This window comes from Somniosus microcephalus, chromosome 8 (assembly GCF_052327205.1).
Source record: "Somniosus microcephalus isolate GS21.2 chromosome 8, FLI_Smic_1.0, whole genome shotgun sequence".
Classification (NCBI taxonomy): Eukaryota; Metazoa; Chordata; class Chondrichthyes; order Squaliformes; family Somniosidae; genus Somniosus; species Somniosus microcephalus.
The window spans coordinates 270,735,349-270,755,077 of record NC_140994.1 but is presented as its reverse complement, the minus strand read 5'-3'; positions in this window follow the sequence as shown (position 1 = coordinate 270,755,077).

Genomic DNA, 19,729 nt, shown 5'->3' with positions numbered 1-19,729 from the left:
GACAGAGAGATTAATGATTCTATCAATAGTGAGATTAATTATTCTAGCGATAGAGTAATGATTCCGATCGATAATGTGATTAATGATTCCTATCAATAGAGAGATTAATGATTCTGATCAATAGAGAGATGAATGATTCAGATCGATAGAGAAATTAATGATTCCGAACGATAGAGAGATTAATGATTCAGATCGACAGAGAGATTAATGATTCTATCAATAGGGAGATTAATGAATCTATCGATAATGAGATTAATGATTCGGATCGATAGAGTGATTAATGATTCCGATCGATAGAGAGATTAATGATTCCGATCAATAGAAATATTAATGCTTCTGATCAATAGAGAGATTAATGAATCTATCGATTGTGAGATTAGTGATTCCGATCGATAAAGAGATTAATGATTCAGATCGATAGAGAGATTAATGATTCTATCAATAGTGAGATGAATGATTCTGTCAATAGAGCGATTAATGATTACGATCAATAGAGAGATTAATGATTCCAATTGTTTGAGAGAATTTATGATTCCAATCGATAGAGTGATTAATAATTCCGATCAATAGAGAGATTAATGATTCCGATCAAAATGGAGATTAATGATTCCGTTCGATAGAGAGATTAATGATTCTATTGATAGAGAGATTAATGATTCCGATTGACAGAGACATTAATCATTCTGTCAATAGAGAGATTAATGATTCTATCGATAGAGAGATAAATGATTACGATCAATAGAGATATTAATGATTCCAGTCATTTGAGAGAATATTGATTCCAATCGAGAGATTGATTAATAATTCCGATCGACAGAGAGATTAATAATTCCAATCGATAGAGAGATTAATGATTCTATCGATAGAGTGATTAATGATTATATCAATTGAGTGATTAATGATTGCGATCGATAGAGAGATTAGTGATTCTATCGATAGAGAGATTAATGATTCCGATCGATAGAGAGATTAATGATTCTATCGATAAAGGGATTAATGATTCTATCGATAAAGAGATTAATGATTCTGTCGATAGAGAGATTAATGATCCTGATCGATAGAGAGTTTAATTATTCTATCGATAGAGAGATTAATGATTCTATCGATAGAGAGATTAATGATTCCAATCAATAGAGAGATTAATGATTCTGTCAATAGGGAGATTAATGATTCCATTGATAGAGAGATCAATGATTCCAATCTATAGTGATTAATGACTCTATCAGTAGAGAGATTAATGATTCCGGTCAATAGAGAGATTAATGATTCTATCGATAGAGAGATTAATGTTTCTATCAATAGAGAGTTTAATGATTCAGATCGATAGAGTGATTAATGATTCTATCGATAAAGTGATTAATGATTATATCGATTGAGTTATTAATGATTCCGATTGATAGAGAGATTAATGATTCTATTGATAGAGAGAATAATGATTCCAATCGACAGTGATTAATGATTCCGATCAATAGAGAGATTAATGATTCCAATCAATAGAGAGATTAATGATTCTATCGATAGAGAGATGAATGATTCTGATCGATAGAGAGATTAATGATTCCGATCGATAGAGAGGTTAATGATTCTGATTGATAGAGTGATTAATGATTCTGATTGATAGAATGATTAATGATTCCGATCGATAGAGAGTAATGATTCCGATCGATAGAGAAATTAATGATTCCGAACGATAGAGAGATTAATGATTCAGATCGACAGAGAGATTAATGATTCTGATCGATAGAGAGATTAATGAATCCAATCGAGAGAGCAATTAATGATTCCGATCGATAGAGTGATTGCTGATTCTGCTGATAGATAGATTAATGATTCAGATCGATAGAGTGATTAATGATTCCACTGATAGAGAGATTAATGATTCTGATCAATATATAGATTAATGATTCTATTGAAAGGGAGATTAATGGATTTATCAATAGAGTGATTAATGATTCTGATCGATAGAGAGATTAAAGCTATAGGGCTAGAAATTCAGTAGGGTTTGCGCCCAGTTTTCACCCAAAGAGGGCTTTTGCGCCACTTGCTGAGATTGCGCCAATATTCAATGCTGCGGTAATTGCGGCATTAGCCAGTAGCGCTGCGTCACCACCAATGACGTCATCGGTGTGCGCAATGCCCCGCTACCGCCCCGCTTCCGGCCCGACCGCCATATTTAGTTGCGGCTGCCTCTTCCGCAGCGGCCGCAAACAGCGATCTGAAAATGGGGCCGTCCTGCAGCCTTATTGGGGCGAGTTAAGGCGGAGGTGCGGCCGGCCGTTTTTTCGGCGGCCGCCTGCCCGCACCTCCTTCCCTGTCCTCCTCCCCCCCTCCCCCCCGCGGCATTGTCGGCTGTTTTCCGGGAGCCTGGCACTTCTCCGTGGTGCCGGGCTCATTTGCCGGCAATAGCGAGCGGCGATCTCACTGTTGCAGGCACCTCCCCCTTAAGAGAGGGAGGAAGACCTGCAGTACCGCACCTAGCGCGCCGAAATTCAGTTTCAGCGCCCCAAGCGGGGGCGGCCACACCCTTGAATAGTGGCCGGCTTCGACTTGGGGCGCTGAAACTGAATTTCCGGCGGGCGCAAGTGGCTCCGCACGCAGCGATAACTTCTGGGCGCAAGCGAGCTGGCGGGCCCAAACTGAATTTCTAGGCCATAGATTGATATAGTGATTCATGATTCATAGTGATAGAGTGATTAAATGATTTATTGATAGAGAGATTAATGGTTCCGATTGATAGAGAGATTAAAGATTTCAATCGACAGAGAGATTAATGATTCTGATCGGTAGAGAGATTAATCATTCTGATCAATAGAGAAATTAATGATTCTGATCGAGAGAGAGATTAATGATTCCGATCGATAAATTGATTAATGATTCAGATCGATGGAGATATTAATGATTCTATCAATCGGGTGATTAATGATTCTATCGATAATGAGATTAATGATTCTGATCGACAGAGAGATTAATGATTCTATCAATAGTGAGATTAATTATTCTATCGATAGAGTAATGATTCCGATTGATAATGTGATTAATGATTCCTATCAATAGAGAGATTAATGAATCCGATCGATAGAGAGATTAATGATTCAGATTGATAGAGAAATTAATGATTCCGAATGATAGGGAGATTAATGATTCAGATCGATAGAGAGATTAATGATTCTATCAATAGGGAGATTAATGAATCTATCGATAATGAGTTTAATGATTCGGATCGATAGAGTGATTAATGATTCCGATCGATAGAGAGATTAATCATTCCGATCGATAGAGTGATTAACGATTCTGATTGATAGAGAGTAATGATTCCGATCGATAGAGAAATTAATGATTCCGAACGATAGAGAGATTAATGATTTAAATTGAGAGAGAGATTAATGATTCCGATCGATAGAGAGATTAATGATTCTGATCGATAGAGAGATTAATGATTCTATCGATAGAGAGATTAATGATTCCGATCAAATGCAAGATTAATTATTCAAATTGATAGCGAGATTAATGATTCCAATTGATAGAGAGATTAATGATTCCGATCGATAGAGAGATTAATGATTTTCATTGATAGAGAGATTAATGATTCTGATCGATAGAGAGATTAATGATTCTATTGAAAGAGAGATTAATTATTCCGATCGATAGAGAGATTAATGATTCAGATCGATAGTGAGATTAATGATTCTAGGGATAGAGAGATTAATGATTCCGATCAATTGAGAGATTAATGATTCAGATCGATAGAGAAATGAATGATTCAGATCGATAGAGAAATGAATGATTCCGAATGATAGAGAGATTAATGATTCAGATCGACAGAGAGATTAATGATTCTATCAATAGGGAGATTAATGAATCTATCGATAATGAGATTAATGATTCTGATCGATAGAGTGATTATTGATTCCGATCGATAAAGAGATTAATGATTCCGATCGATAGATTGATTAACAATTCCGATCGATAGAGAGTAAAGATTCCGATCGATAGAGAAATTAATGATTCCGAACGATAGATAGATTAATGATTCAGATCGACAGAGAGATGAATGATTCCATCAATAGGGAGATTAATGATTCTATCAATAGAGTGATTAATGATTCCGATCGATAGAGAGATGAATGATTCTGATGGATAGAGTGATTAATGATTCCGATCGATAGAGATTAATGATTCCGATCGACAGAGAAATTAATGATTCTGAACGATAGAGAGATTAATGATTCCATCAATAGGGAGATTAATGATTCTATCGATAGAGTGATTAATGTTTCCGATCGATAGAGAGATGAATGATTCTGATGGATAGAATGATTAATGATTCCGATCGATAGAGATTAATGATTCCGATCGAGAGAGAAATTAATGATTCCGAACGATAGAGAGATTAATGATTCTATCAATAGGGAGATTAATGATTCTATCGATAATGAGATTAATGATTCTGATCGATCGAGAGATTAATGATTCAGATCGATAGAGAGATTAATGATTCCAATCGAGAGAGAGATTAATGATTCCGATCGATAGAGAGATTGCTGATTCTGCCGAAAAAAAGATTAATGATTCAGATCGATAGAGTGATTAATGATTCCACTGATAGAGAGATTAATGATTCTGATCAATATATAGATTAATGATTCTATTGATAGAGAGATTAATGATTCTATCAATAGAGTGATTAATGATTCTGAACGATAGAGAGATTAATGATACAGATTGATAGAGTGATTCATGATTCATATTGATAGAGTGATTAATGATTTATCGATAGAGAGATTAATGATTCTGATTGATAGAGAGATTAATGATTTCAATCGACAGAGAGATTAATGATTCTGATCGATCGAGAGATTAATGATTCAGATCGATAGAGAGATTAATGATTCCAATCGAGAGAGAGATTAATGATTCCGATCGATAGAGAGATTGCTGATTCTGCCGAAAAAAAGATTAATGATTCAGATCGATAGAGTGATTAATGATTCCACTGATAGAGAGATTAATGATTCAGATCGATAGAGTGATTAATGATTCCACTGATAGAGAGATTAATGATTCTGATCAATATATAGATTAATGATTCTATTGAAAGGGAGATTAATGGATTTATCAATAGAGTGATTAATGATTCTGATCGATAGAGAGATTAAAGCTATAGGGCTAGAAATTCAGTAGGGTTTGCGCCCAGTTTTCGCCCAAAGAGGGCTTTTGCGCCACTTGCTGAGATTGTGCCAATATTCAATGCTGCGGTAATTGCGGCATTAGCCAGTAGCGCTGCGTCACCACCAATGACGTCATCGGTGTGCGCAATGCCCCGCTACCGCCCCGCTTCCGGCCCGACCGCCATATTTAGTTGCGGCTGCCTCTTCCGCAGCGGCCGCAAACAGCGATCTGAAAATGGGGCCGTCCTGCAGCCTTATTGGGGCGAGTTAAGGCGGAGGTGCGGCCGGCCGTTTTTTCGGCGGCCGCCTGCCCGCACCTCCTTCCCTGTCCTCCTCCCCCCCTCCCCCCCGCGGCATTGTCGGCTGTTTTCCGGGAGCCTGGCACTTCTCCGTGGTGCCGGGCTCATTTGCCGGCAATAGCGAGCGGCGATCTCACTGTTGCAGGCACCTCCCCCTTAAGAGAGGGAGGAAGACCTGCAGTACCGCACCTAGCGCGCCGAAATTCAGTTTCAGCGCCCCAAGCGGGGGCGGCCACACCCTTGAATAGTGGCCGGCTTCGACTTGGGGCGCTGAAACTGAATTTCCGGCGGGCGCAAGTGGCTCCGCACGCAGCGATAACTTCTGGGCGCAAGCGAGCTGGCGGGCCCAAACTGAATTTCTAGGCCATAGATTGATATAGTGATTCATGATTCATAGTGATAGAGTGATTAAATGATTTATTGATAGAGAGATTAATGGTTCCGATTGATAGAGAGATTAAAGATTTCAATCGACAGAGAGATTAATGATTCTGATCGGTAGAGAGATTAATCATTCTGATCAATAGAGAAATTAATGATTCTGATCGAGAGAGAGATTAATGATTCCGATCGATAAATTGATTAATGATTCAGATCGATGGAGATATTAATGATTCTATCAATCGGGTGATTAATGATTCTATCGATAATGAGATTAATGATTCTGATCGACAGAGAGATTAATGATTCTATCAATAGTGAGATTAATTATTCTATCGATAGAGTAATGATTCCGATTGATAATGTGATTAATGATTCCTATCAATAGAGAGATTAATGAATCCGATCGATAGAGAGATTAATGATTCAGATTGATAGAGAAATTAATGATTCCGAATGATAGGGAGATTAATGATTCAGATCGATAGAGAGATTAATGATTCTATCAATAGGGAGATTAATGAATCTATCGATAATGAGTTTAATGATTCGGATCGATAGAGTGATTAATGATTCCGATCGATAGAGAGATTAATCATTCCGATCGATAGAGTGATTAACGATTCTGATTGATAGAGAGTAATGATTCCGATCGATAGAGAAATTAATGATTCCGAACGATAGAGAGATTAATGATTTAAATTGAGAGAGAGATTAATGATTCCGATCGATAGAGAGATTAATGATTCTGATCGATAGAGAGATTAATGATTCTATCGATAGAGAGATTAATGATTCCGATCAAATGCAAGATTAATTATTCAAATTGATAGCGAGATTAATGATTCCAATTGATAGAGAGATTAATGATTCCGATCGATAGAGAGATTAATGATTTTCATTGATAGAGAGATTAATGATTCTGATCGATAGAGAGATTAATGATTCTATTGAAAGAGAGATTAATTATTCCGATCGATAGAGAGATTAATGATTCAGATCGATAGTGAGATTAATGATTCTAGGGATAGAGAGATTAATGATTCCGATCAATTGAGAGATTAATGATTCAGATCGATAGAGAAATGAATGATTCAGATCGATAGAGAAATGAATGATTCCGAATGATAGAGAGATTAATGATTCAGATCGACAGAGAGATTAATGATTCTATCAATAGGGAGATTAATGAATCTATCGATAATGAGATTAATGATTCTGATCGATAGAGTGATTATTGATTCCGATCGATAAAGAGATTAATGATTCCGATCGATAGATTGATTAACAATTCCGATCGATAGAGAGTAAAGATTCCGATCGATAGAGAAATTAATGATTCCGAACGATAGATAGATTAATGATTCAGATCGACAGAGAGATGAATGATTCCATCAATAGGGAGATTAATGATTCTATCAATAGAGTGATTAATGATTCCGATCGATAGAGAGATGAATGATTCTGATGGATAGAGTGATTAATGATTCCGATCGATAGAGATTAATGATTCCGATCGACAGAGAAATTAATGATTCTGAACGATAGAGAGATTAATGATTCCATCAATAGGGAGATTAATGATTCTATCGATAGAGTGATTAATGTTTCCGATCGATAGAGAGATGAATGATTCTGATGGATAGAATGATTAATGATTCCGATCGATAGAGATTAATGATTCCGATCGAGAGAGAAATTAATGATTCCGAACGATAGAGAGATTAATGATTCTATCAATAGGGAGATTAATGATTCTATCGATAATGAGATTAATGATTCTGATCGATCGAGAGATTAATGATTCAGATCGATAGAGAGATTAATGATTCCAATCGAGAGAGAGATTAATGATTCCGATCGATAGAGAGATTGCTGATTCTGCCGAAAAAAAGATTAATGATTCAGATCGATAGAGTGATTAATGATTCCACTGATAGAGAGATTAATGATTCTGATCAATATATAGATTAATGATTCTATTGATAGAGAGATTAATGATTCTATCAATAGAGTGATTAATGATTCTGAACGATAGAGAGATTAATGATACAGATTGATAGAGTGATTCATGATTCATATTGATAGAGTGATTAATGATTTATCGATAGAGAGATTAATGATTCTGATTGATAGAGAGATTAATGATTTCAATCGACAGAGAGATTAATGATTCTGATCGATCGAGAGATTAATGATTCAGATCGATAGAGAGATTAATGATTCCAATCGAGAGAGAGATTAATGATTCCGATCGATAGAGAGATTGCTGATTCTGCCGAAAAAAAGATTAATGATTCAGATCGATAGAGTGATTAATGATTCCACTGATAGAGAGATTAATGATTCTGATCAATATATAGATTAATGATTCTATTGATAGAGAGATTAATGATTCTATCAATAGAGTGATTAATGATTCTGAACGATAGAGAGATTAATGATACAGATTGATAGAGTGATTCATGATTCATATTGATAGAGTGATTAATGATTTATCGATAGAGAGATTAATGATTCTGATTGATAGAGAGATTAATGATTTCAATCGACAGAGAGATTAATGATTCTGATCGGTAGAGAGATTAATGATTCTGATCGAGAGAGAGATTAATGATTCCAATCGATAAAGTGATTAATGATTCAGATCGATAGAGAGATTAATGATTCTGATTGATAGAGAAATGAATGATTCCGAACGATAGAGAGATTATTGATTCAGATCTACAGAGATATTAATGATTCTATTAATCAGGTGATTAATGATTCTATCGATAATGAGATTAATGATTCTGATCGACAGAGAGATTAATGATTCTATCAATAGTGAGATAAATTATTCTATCGATAGAGAGAATAATGATTCCGATCGATAAAATGATTAATGATTCCAATCGATAGAGAGGTTAATGATTCCGATCGATAGAGAGATTAATGATTCTGATCGATAGAGAAATTAATGATTCCGAATGATAGAGAGATTAATGATTCAGATCGACAGAGAGATTAATGATTCTATCAATAGGGAGATTATTGAATCTATCGATAATGAGATTAATGATTCAGATCGATAGAGAGATTAATGATTCCAATCGAGAGAGAGATTAATGATTCCGATCGATAGAGAGATTGCTGATTCTGCCGAAAAAAAGATTAATGATTCAGATCGATAGAGTGATTAATGATTCCACTGATAGAGAGATTAATGATTCTGATCAATATATAGATTAATGATTCTATTGATAGAGAGATTAATGATTCTATCAATAGAGTGATTAATGATTCTGAACGATAGAGAGATTAATGATACAGATTGATAGAGTGATTCATGATTCATATTGATAGAGTGATTAATGATTTATCGATAGAGAGATTAATGATTCTGATTGATAGAGAGATTAATGATTTCAATCGACAGAGAGATTAATGATTCTGATCGGTAGAGAGATTAATGATTCTGATCGAGAGAGAGATTAATGATTCCAATCGATAAAGTGATTAATGATTCAGATCGATAGAGAGATTAATGATTCTGATTGATAGAGAAATGAATGATTCCGAACGATAGAGAGATTATTGATTCAGATCTACAGAGATATTAATGATTCTATTAATCAGGTGATTAATGATTCTATCGATAATGAGATTAATGATTCTGATCGACAGAGAGATTAATGATTCTATCAATAGTGAGATAAATTATTCTATCGATAGAGAGAATAATGATTCCGATCGATAAAATGATTAATGATTCCAATCGATAGAGAGGTTAATGATTCCGATCGATAGAGAGAATAATGATTCTGATCGATAGAGAAATTAATGATTCCGAATGATAGAGAGATTAATGATTCAGATCGACAGAGAGATTAATGATTCTATCAATAGGGAGATTATTGAATCTATCGATAATGAGATTAATGATTCTGATCGATAGAGTGATTAATGATTCTGATCGATAGGGAGACTAATGATTCCGATCGATAGAGTGATTAATGATTCTGATCGATAGAGAGTAATGATTCCGATCATTAGAGAAATTCATGATTCTGATCGATAGAGAGATTAATGATTCTGATCGATAGAGAGATTAATGATTCCAATAGAGAGAGAGATTAATGATTCCGATCGATAGAGAGATTGCTGATTCTGCCGATAGAAAGATTAATGACTCAGATCGATAAAGTGTTTAATGGTTCCACTGATAGAGATTAATGATTCTGATCAATATATAGATTAATGATTCTATTGATAGAGAGATTAATGATTCTATCAATAGAGAGATTAATGATTCCGATCGATAGACAGATTAATGATACAGATTGATAGAGTGATTAATGATTCTTATCGATAGAGTGATTAATGATTTATCAATAGAGAGATTTATGAATCCAATTGATCGAGAGATTAATGATTTCGATCGACAGAGAGATTAATGATTCTATTGATAGAGAGATTAATGATCCCTATCAACAGAGAGTTTAATTATTCTGATCGATCGAGTGATTAATTATTCCGATCGATAGATTGATTAATGATTCCGATCAACAGAGCGTTTAATGATTCTATCAATAGGGAGATTGATAATTCCGATTGATAAAGAGATTAATGATTTCGATCAACAGAGAGATTAATGATTCTATCGATAGAGAGATTAATGATTCCTATCGACAGAGAGATTAATGATTCCAATCGATAAAGTGATTAATGATTCAGATCGATGGGGAGATTAATGATTCTGATTGATAGAGATATTAATGATTCCGATTGATAGTGAGATGGATGATTCTGATTGATAGAGAGACTAATAATTCAGATTGACAGAGAGCATATTGATTCTATCAATAGGGAGATTAATGATTCTACCGATAGTGAGATTAATGATTCTGATCGATAGAGAGATTAATGATTCTGATCGCGAGAGAGATTAATGATACCAATCGATAGAGAGCTGAATGATTCTGTCGATAGAGAGATTAATGATTCAGATCGATAGAGATTAATGATTATATCGATAGTGTGATTAATGATTCCACTGATAGAGAGATTAATGATTCCGATCAATCTATAGATTAATGATTCTATCGATAGTGAGATTAAAGATTCTGATCAATAGAGAGATTAATGATTCTATCAATAGATTGATTAATGATTCTGATCGATAGAGTGTTCAATGATTCAGATCGATAGAGAGTAAAGATTCTGATCGATAGACAGTTTAATGAATCTGTCCATAGAGAGATTAATGATTCCCTCGATACAGAGATTAATGATTCTGATCAATAAAGAGATTAATGATTCCAATCAATAGAGAGATTAATGTTTCTGTTTGATAGAGACTTTAATGATTCTGATCACTAGATAGATTAATGATTCTATCAATATAGTAATTAATGATTCTATTGCTAGAGAGATTAAAGATTATCAATAGTGAGGTGAATGATTCCGATCGATAGAGAGATTAATTATTCCAATCGATAGACAGATTAATGATTCTATCGATAGAGGGATTAATGATTCCGTTTGAGAGAGAGATGACAGATTCCGGTCGATAGAGAGATGACTGATTTCAATTGATAGAGAATTAATGTTTCTGATCGACAGAAAGATTAATGACTCTGTCCATAGAGAGATTAATGAATCTATCGATTGAGAGATTAATGATTCTGATCGATAAAGAGATTAATGATTCAGATTGATAGAGAGATTAATGATTCCGATCGATAGAGAGATTAATGATTCCGATCGATAGAGAGTTTAATGATTCCGATTGATAGAGAGATTAATGATTCCAATCGATAAAGTGATAAATGATTCAGATCGACAGAGAGATTAATGATTCTATCAATCGGGTGATTAATGATTCTATCGATAATGAGATTAATGATTCTGATCGACAGAGAGATTAATGATTCTATCAATAGTGAGATTAATTATTCTAGCGATAGAGTAATGATTCCGCTCGATAATGTGATTAATGATTCCTATCAATAGAGAGATTAATGATTCTGATCAATAGAGAGATGAATGATTCAGATCGATAGAGAAATTAATGATTCCGAACGATAGAGAGATTAATGATTCAGATCGACAGAGAGATTAATGATTCTATCAATAGGGAGATTAATGAATCTATCGATAATGAGATTAATGATTCGGATCGATAGAGTGATTAATGATTCCGATCGATAGAGAGATTAATGATTCCGATCGATAGAGTGATTAACGATTCTGATCGATAGGGAGTAATGATTCCGATCAATAGAGAAATTAATGATTCCGAACGATAGAGAGATTAATGATTCAAATTGAGAGAGTGGTTAATGATTCCAATTGATAGAAAGATTGCTGATTCTGCCGATAAAAAGATTAATGATTCTGATCGATAGAGCGTTCAATGATTCAGATCGATAGAGAGTAAAGATTCTGATCGATAGACAGTTTAATGAATCTGTCCATAGAGAGATTAATGATTCCCTCGATACAGAGATTAATGATTCTGATCAATAAAGAGATTAATGATTCCAATCAATAGCGAGATTAATGTTTCTGTTTGATAGAGACTTTAATGATTCTGATCGCTAGATAGATTAATGATTCTATCAATATAGTGATTAATGATTCTATTGCTAGAGAGATTAAAGATTATCAATAGTGAGATGAATGATTCCGATCGATAGAGAGATTAATGATTCCAATCGATAGACAGATTAATGATTCTATCGATAGAGAGATTAATGATTCCGTTTGAGAGAGAGATGACTGATTCCGGTCGATAGAGAGCTGACTGATTTCAATTGATAGAGAATTAATGTTTCTGATCGACAGAAAGATTAATGACTCTGTCCATAGAGAGATTAATGAATCTATCGATTGAGAGATTAATGATTCTGATCGATAAAGAGATTAATGATTCAGATTGATAGAGAGATTAATGATTCCGATCGATAGAGAGATTAATGATTCCGATCGATAGAGAGTTTAATGATTCCGATTGATAGAGAGATTAATGATTCCAATCGATAAAGTGATAAATGATTCAGACCGACAGAGAGATTAATGATTCTATCAATCGGGTGATTAATGATTCTATCGATAATGAGATTAATGATTCCGATCGATAGTGAGATTAATGATTCCGATCGATAGAGTGATTAACGATTCTGATCGATAGAGAGTAATGATTCCGATCGATAGAGAAATTAGTGATTCCGAACGATAGAGAGATTAATGATTCAAATTGAGAGAGTGGTTAATGATTCCAATTGATAGAAAGATTGCTGATTCTGCCAATAAAAAGATTAATGATTCAGATTGATAGAGTGTTTAATGATTCCACTGATAGAGAGATGAATGATTCTGATCAGTATATAGATTAATGATTCTATTGATAGAGAGATTAATGATTCTTTCAATAGAGTGATTAATGATTCCGTTCGATAGAGAGATTAATGATTTTGATCGACAGAGAGATTAATGATTCTATCGATAGAGAGATTAATGATTCCTATCAACAGAGAAATTAATGATTCCGAACGATAGAGAGATTAATTATTCAAATTGAGAGAGAGATTAATGATTCCGATCGATAGAAAGATTGCTGATTCTGCCGATAAGAAGATTAATTATTCCGATCGATAGACTGATTAATGATTCCGATCAACAGAGAGTTTAATGATTCTGTCACTAGAGAGATTAATGGTTCAGATCGATAGACTGATTAATGATTCTGATCGATAGAGAGTTCAATGATTCAGATCGATAGAGAGATTAATGATTCTGATCGATAGAGATATTAATGATTCCGATTGATAGTGAGATTAATGATTCCGATCGATAGAGAGTTAAAGGATACCGATTGCTAGAGAGACTAATAATTCAGATTGACAGAGAGAGTAATGATTCTATCAATAGGGAGATTAATGATTCTATCGATAGTGAGATTAATGATTCTGATCGATAGAGAGATTAATGATTCTGATTGATAGAGAAATTAATGATTCTGATCGAGAGAGATTAATGATACCGATCGATAGAGAGCTTAATGATTCTGTCGATAGAGAGATTAATGATTCAGATCGATAGAGAGATTAATGATTATATCGATAGTGTGATTAATGATTCCACTGATAGAGAGATTACTGATTCCGATCAATATATAGATTAAGGATTCTATCGATAGTGATATTAAAGATTCCGATCAATAGAAAGATTAATGATTCTATCAATAGAGAGATTAATGGTTCAGATCAATAGACTGATTAATGATTCTGATCGATAGAGAGTTCAATGATTCAGATCGATAGACAGATTAATGATTCTGATCGATAGAGAGATTAATGACTCTGTCCATAGAGAGATTAATGAATCTATCGATAGAGAGATGAATGATTCAGATCAATAAAGAGAATAATAATTCCAATCGATAGGGAGATTAATGTTTCTGATTGATAGAGACTTTAATGATTCTGATCGCTAGAGAGATTAATGATTCTATCAATAGAGTGATTAATTATTCTATTGCTAGAGAGATTAATGATTATATCGATAGTGAGATGAATGATTCGGATCGACAGAGAGATTAATTATTCTGATCGATAGACAGATTAATGATTCTATCGCTAGAGAGATTAATGATTCCGTTTGATAGAGAGATGACTGATTCCAGTCGATAGAGAGATGACTGATTCCAATTGATAGAGAGATTAATGTTTCTGATTGATAGAGAGATTAATGACTCTGTCCATAGAGAGATTAATGAATCTATCGATTGAGAGATGAATGATTCCGATCGATAAAGAGATTAATGATTCAGATCGATAGAGTGATTAATGACTCTGTCGATAGACCGATTAATGATTGCGATCAATAGAGAGTTTACTGATTGCAATCGTTTGAGAGAATAATTATTCCAATCAATAGAGTGACTAATCATTCTGATCAATAGAGAGATTAATGATTCCGATCGAAAGGGAGATGAATGGTTCCAATCGATAGAGAGATGAATGATTCCAATCGATAGAGAGATTAATGTTTCTGTCGATTGGGAGATTAATGGTTCTATCCATAGTGAGATTAATGATGCCAATCGACAGAGAGAGTAATGATTCTGTCGATACGGTGATTAATGGTTCTATCGATAGAAAGATTAATGATTCCAATCGACAGAAAGATTAATTATTCTGATTGATAGAGAGATTAATAATTCTATCGATAGAGAGATTAATGATTCCGATCAAATGCAAGATTAATTATTCCAATTGATAGTGAGATTAATGATTCCAATTGATAGAGAGATTAATGATTCTGATCAATAGAGAGATTAATGATTCAGATCGACAGTGAGATTAATGATTCTAGGGATAGAGAGATTAATGATTCCGATCGATAGAGAGATTAATGATTCAGAGCGATAGAGAAATTAATTATTCCAAACGATAGAGAGATTAATGATTCAGATCGACAGAGGGATTAATGATTCAGATCGACAGAGAGATTAATGATTCTATCAATAGGGAGATTAATGAATCTATCAATAATGAGATTAATGATTCTGATCAATAGAGTGATTATTGATTCCGATCAATAAAGGGATTAATGATTCCAATCGATAGAGTGATTAACAATTCCAATCGATAGAGAGTATAGATTCCGATCGATAGAGAAATGAATGATTCCGAATGATAGATAGATTAATGATTCAGATCGACAGAGAGATTAATGATTCCATCAATAGGGAGATTAATGATTCTATCGATAGAGTGATTAATGATTCCGATTGATCGAGAGATGAATGATTCTGATTGATAGAGTGATTAATGATTCCGATCAATAGAGATTAATGATTCCGATTGATAGAGAAATTAATGATTCCGAACGATAGAGAGATTAATGATTCTATCAATAGGGAGATTAATGATTCTATCAATAATGAGATTAATGATTCTGATCGATAGAGAGATTAATGATTCAGATCGATAGAGAGATTAATGATTCCAATCAAGAGAGAGATTAATGATTCCGATCGATAGAGAGATTGCTGATTCTGCTGAAAAAAAGATTAATGATTCAGATCGATAGAGTGATTAATGATTCCACTGATAGAGAGATTAATGATTCTGATCAATATATAGATTAATGATTCTATTGATAGACAGATTAATGATTCTATCAATAGAGTGATTAATGATTCTGATCGATAGAGAGATTAATGATACAGATTGATAGAGTGATTCATGATTCATATTGATAGAGTGATAAATGATTTATCGATAGAGAGATTAATGATTCCGATTGATAGAGAGATTAATGATTTCAATCGACAGAGAGATTAATGATTCTGATCGGTAGAGAGATTAATGATTCTGATCGATAGAGAAATTAATGATTCTGATCGAGAGAGAGATTAATGATTCCAATCGATAAAGTGATTAATGATTCAGATCGATAGAGAGATGAATGATTCCGATTGATAGAGCAATTAATAATTCCGAACAATAGAGAGATTATTGATTCAGATCTACAGAGATATTAATGATTCTATCAGTCGGGTGATTAATGATTCTATCGATAATGAGATTAATGATTCTGATCGACAGAGAGGTTAATGATTCTATCAATAGTGAGATTAATTATTCTATCGATAGAGAGAGTAATGATTCCAATCGATAAAGTGATTAACGATTCCGATCGATAGAGAGCTTAATGATTACGATCGATAGAGAAATTAATGATTCTGAATGATAGAGAGATTAATGATTCAGATTGACAGAGAGATTAATGATTCTATCAATAGGGAGATTAATGAATCTATCGATAATTAGATTAATGATTCTGATCGATAGAGTGATTAATGATTCTGATCGATAGAGAGATTAATGATTCCGATCGATATTGTGATTAACGATTCCGATCGAGAGTAATGATTCCGATCAATAGAGAAATTAATGAGTCTGAACGATAGAGCGATTAATGATTCCAATCGAGAGAGACTGATTAATGATTCCGATCGATAGAGAGATAGCTGAATCTGCCGGTAGATATATTAATGATTCAGATCGATAGAGTGTTTAGTGATTCCACTGATAGAGATTAATGGTTCTATCATTAGAGTGATTAATGATTCTATTGCTAGAGAGATTAATGATTATATCGATAGTGAGATGAATGATTCCGATCGACAGAGAGATTAATTATTCCGATCGATAGACGGATTAATGATTCTATCGATAGAGAGATTAATGATTCCGTTTGAGAGAGAGATGACAGATTCCGGTCGATAGAGAGATGACTGATTTCAATTGATAGAGAATTAATGTTTCTGATCGACAGAAAGATTAATGACTCTGTCCATAGAGAGATTAATGAATCTATCAATTGAGAGATTAATGATTCTGATCGATAAATAGATTAATGATTCAGATTGATAGAGAGATTAATGATTCCGATCGATAGAGAGATTAATGATTCTGATCGATAAAGTGATTAATGATTCAGATCGATGGAGAGATTAATGATTCTATCAATCGGGTGATTAATGATTCTATCGATAATGAGATTAATGATTCTGATCGACAGAGAGATTAATGATTTTATCAATAGTGAGATTAATTATTCTATCGATAGAGTAATGATTCTGATCGATAACGTGATTAATGATTCCTATCAATAGAGAGATTAATGATTCCGATCGATAGAGACATTAATGATTCAGATCGATAGAGAAATTAATGATTCCGAATGATAGAGAGGTTAATGATTCAGTTCGACAGAGAGATTAATGACTCTATCAATAGGGAGATTAATGATTCTATCGATATTGAGATTAATGTTTCTGATCGATAGAGGGATTAATGATTCCTAGCGATAGAGAGATTAATGATCCTGATCGATAGAGTGATTAATGATTCCGATCGATAGAGTGTAATGATTCCGATCGATAGAGAAATTAATGATTCTGAACGATAGAGAGATTAATGGTTTAGATCGACAGAGAGATTAATGATTCTATCAATGGGGAGATTAATGATTCTATCGATAATGAGATTAATGATTCTGATCGATAGAGATTAATGATTCTGATTGATAGAGAGATTAATGTTTCCGATCCATATATAGATTAATGATTCTATCGATAGTGAGATTAAAGATTCCGATCAATAGAGAGATTAATGATTCTATCAATAGAGAGATTAATGATTCAGATCGATAGCGTGATTAATTATTCTAATCGATAGAGAGTTCAATGATTCAGATCGATAGAGAGATTAATGATTCTGATCAATAGAGAGATTAATGACTCTGTCCATAGAGAGATTAATGAATCTATCGAAAGAGAGATTAATGATTCTGATCGATAAAGAGATTAATGATTCAGATCGATACAGAGATTAATGATTCTGTCGATAGAGCAATTAATGTTTCCATCAGAGGAGAGATTAATGATTCTGATCGATAGAGAGATAAATGATTCCGATCGATAGAGAGATTAATTATTCCAATCAATAGAGAGATAAATGATTCTATCGATAGAGTGATTAATGATTCCGATCGATAGAGTGATTAATGATTCTGTCAATAGAGAGATTAATGATTCCAATCATTTGAGAGAATAATGATTCCAATCGGTAGAGTGATTAATAATCCCAATCGATAGAGAGATTAATTATTCCGATCAATCGAGAGATTAATGATTCCGATCGATAGAGAGATTAATGATTCTGTCAATAGAGAGATTAATGATTCCGATTGATGGAGAGGTTAAATATTCCAATCGATAGAGGAATTAATGATTCAGGTTGATAGAGAGATTAATGGTTCTATCGATAGAGAGATTAATGATTCTGATCGACAGAGAGTTTAATGATTCTGATCGATAGAGAGAGTAATGATTCCGATCGATAATTAAATTAATGATTCCGATCGATAGAGAGATTAATGATTCTGATCGATAGAGAGTTTAATGATTCTCTCAATAGTGAGATTAATGATTCCAATCAATAGAGAGATTAATTATTCCGATCGATAGACAGATGAATAATTCTATGGATAGAGAGATTAATGATTCCGTTCGATAGCAAGATGAATGATTCTGATCAATAGAGAGAATAATGATTCCAATCGATAGAGAGATGAATGTTTTTGATCAATAGAGAGATTAATGAAACTATCGATTGTGAGACTAGTGATACCGATCGATCAAGAGATTAATGATTCAGATCGATAGCGAGATTAATGATTCTATTGATAGTGAGATTAATGATTCTGGCAATAGAGCGATTAATGATTATGATCAATAGAGAGATTAATGATTCCAATTGTTTGAGAGAATAATGATTCCAATCGATAGAGTGATTAATAATTCCGATCGATAGAGAGATTAATGATTCCGATCAAAAGGGAGATTAATGATTCCGATCGATAGAGAGATTAATGATTCTATTGATAGAGTGATTAATGGTTGCGATTGACAGGGACATTAATCATTCTGTCGATAGAGAGATTAATGATTCTATTGACAGAGAGATTAATGATTGCGATCAACAGAGAGATTAATGATTCCAATCGATAGATTGATTAATAATTCCGATCGACAGAGAGATTAATGATTCCAATCGATAGGGAGATTAATAATTCTATCGATAGAGTGATTAATGATTATATCGATTGAGCGATTAATGATTGCGATCGTTAGAGAGATTAATGATTCTATCGATAGAGAGATTAATGATTCCGATCGATAGAGAGATTATTGATTCTATCGATAGAGAGAATAATGGTCCCGATCGATAGAGAGATTAATGGTTCCGATCGATAGAGAAATTAATGATTCTGGATCATAGAGAGATTAATGATTCAGATTGACAGAGAGATTAATGATTC